Source organism: Musa acuminata, chromosome BXJ3-9 (genome assembly GCF_036884655.1).
Source record: "Musa acuminata AAA Group cultivar baxijiao chromosome BXJ3-9, Cavendish_Baxijiao_AAA, whole genome shotgun sequence".
NCBI classification, from domain to species: domain Eukaryota; kingdom Viridiplantae; phylum Streptophyta; class Magnoliopsida; order Zingiberales; family Musaceae; genus Musa; species Musa acuminata.
In genome coordinates, this window is record NC_088357.1 from 34845922 (window position 1) to 34849022 (window position 3101).

A 3101-nucleotide genomic window follows, 5' to 3' on the forward strand; every position below is an offset into this window, starting at 1 on the left:
AGCCTCATAGGCTAGAGTCTTTGCTTGCCCTTCCTATTCTCCTCTCCCTCTCCACCTCAGAGTAGGCCTGGAGTTTTGAGGAGCGTCGTCGCAACCCTGCTGTGTGGATCACCGCTAGAGAGGAGGACGCTTGACCTCCTTCACCCTCTCCTGAGGATCTGCAAGGAAACAGGGATATACGATCTCCCTAGGTAACACAATCTCTATACGCAGTTTTGTGTTTTGCGGATTTTGCGCACCAATCTTCGCACGACGACGAACATCTTTTTGGGAATCGGGGATTTTTGTTTTCTTGTTCTTCCGCTGCGCATATGATGTCGCCCCCCATGATTTCCCAACAATCTAGACACTTCTCCATGAAGGACTTAGGAGAAGCATCTTATATCTTGGGGATTAGAATCTATAGAGATAGATCCAAAAGGATGCTTGGCTTGTCCCAGTCCAGGTACATAGAAACTATTGTCAAAAGGTTTGGCATGGAAAATTCCAAAAGAGGTCTCATACCGATGAGACATGGGATATCGCTTTCTACGAGTATGTCCCCAAAGACTCCAGAAGAAAGGGCGAACATGGATATGATACCTTATGCCTCAGCAATAGGGTCTATCATGTATGCCATGCTATGTACTAGGCCTGATATAGCGCATGCTCTGAGTGTCACGAGCAGGTATCAGGCGGATCCAGGCTTGGAGCACTGGAAAGCAGTAAAGTGTATCCTTAAGTACTTGAGAAGGACTAAGGATCTTTTACTAGTATATGGAGGTAATAGCCTTAAGGTTGAAGGCTACACTGACTCAAGTTTTCAGTCTGATGTCGATGATAGCAAGTCGAATTCAGGGTATGTGTATACCTTGAATGGAGGAGCAGTGTGCTGGAAGAGTTCCAAGCAAGATACCACTGCTGACTCGACCACAGAAGCGGAGTACATTGCCGCATTAGATGCAGCAAAGGAGGGAGTCTGGGTGAAGAAGTTCATCACAGATTTGGGAGTCGATACAGATAGCGACAAGTCGACTTCCTTATATTGCGACAACTATGGGGTGATTACTCAAATAAGGGAACCCGGGTCTCATCAGAAGTGTTCTGAGGAGGTTCCAGCTTATAAGAGAGATCGTAACCCGAGGAGATGTAGTAGTGGAAAGAGTTCCATCCGAAGATAACATTGCAGATCCACTGACAAAGCCGTTGTCTCATTTTGTCTTTGAGCGTCACAGGAGTCTGATGGGGATCAGACACATAGGTGATTGGCTTTAGGTCAAGTGGGAGATTGCTAGTCATAGGTGCCCAGCAAGCCAATCACGTGAGTGATGGCACGTGTGACTTGATACAGAATCTTTTTGCTTATTATATTTTTTTGGCGTATATCACTTTATAACTATTGCATAAATGCATATGTATTGTGATGTCCTTGGATTTGTGCAATGGGAATCGGATCGTGATGAGATCACGATAATGAGATCGATTCACCTTTAAACACATATCCTAAATAATCCCGGTCATAGGTTACTCGAGAGGGACATCGTGATAACCGGATAGACTGGTGTGCTGTATACCCGTCCATATGATGGATGCAGCTGGTCTCATAGCTGCTCGTGTAGGGACACTAGGGATACAGTACAGGTGCTCATTGGAGAATGAGTTCACTGATTGATCCGCTTACGGAATGCTGGATGGTTGATGATGCCTTATTGTCAGACAACGATTCCGTAGTCCTAGTGGTGTATCTGGTTCTTAGACTTGAGACACCAAGGATGTCCTGTATGAGTGCTCCACTCTTTGATACCAGACTTATAGGTTTGGCTGTTCCCAGATCTAGTACAGCTGGTCATTGGGAGTGGTAGTCGACCTTACGAGGGCTATTGAGTGTCGATAGAGGATCATCCACTCTCGGTATCATGAGAGGAATATCCCATGTGTTCTTGCTCAGACAAATCCCTGGCCAGGGTCATTCGGGTTGAGAGAGAAAGAGTTCTCCGGGAGAATCCGATTAGAGCGAGACTCAAGTAGAAACCGTATGGGTCTGACAGCACCATGCTCGATATACGGTCTCTGGGATATTAGATGGATGAGGGACTATAGGTACATGGTAACTGAGGACAGACAGGTCCAATGGATTGGATTCCCCTGTATCGTCTGGGGACTACGGCGTAGTGGCCTAGTACTTCCGTAGTCGATGAGTCGAGTGAATTATTACAGAGATAATAATTCACTTAGTTAGAAGGAGTTCTGACAGGTATGACTCACGGCCAGCTCGATATTGGGCCTAGAGGGTCACACACATATGGTAGGCATTGCGATGAGTAGAGGTTCGGATATGAGATATCCGACGGAGCCCTTGTCTTATTGGATGCAGATCCAATACCCACTAGGGAAAGGACCCATTAGGGTTTTGACACGGGATCTCTATAAATAGGAGGGATTCACAGCCTCATAGGCTAGAGTCTTTGCTTGCCCTTCCTATTCTTCTCTCCCTCTCCACCTCAGAGTAGGCCTGGAGTTTTGAGGAGCGTCGTCGCAACCCTCTGTGTGGATCACCGCTAGAGAGGAGGACGCTTGACCTCCTTCACCCTCTCCTGAGGATCTGCAAGGAAACAGGGATATACGATCTCCCTAGGTAACACAATCTCTATACGCAGTTTTGTGTTTTGCGGATTTTGCGCACCAATCTTCGCACGACGACGAACATCTTTTTGGGAATCGGGGATTTTTGTTTTCTTGTTCTTCCGCTGCGCATATGATGTCGCCCCCCATGATTTCCCAACACCTTCACCTCAACCCCCTCGATCTGCACCGTTGTTGTAGCCCCCTTGCTCTGCATCTTTGCCACAACTGCCGGTTGCCACCACTGCAGCCTCAACCCCGGCCGCTTCAACGCCACCTCCCTCTGGTTCTACCTCCGCTACTACAGTTGTTGGTTGGCATCACCGCAGCCTCAACCTGGCTGCTTGACGATTGCTTCCTTGGGTCACAGCAGTCACAACCGTCGCCTTTCAGCCTCGGCACTCTCATCTCACACAGTGAGAAAAACATAGGGTAGCAACTCTTCCTCCATCGCAGCCACCGCAGCGGCGAGTCCTTGCCGGCGCTGCCCCCAGCCACAT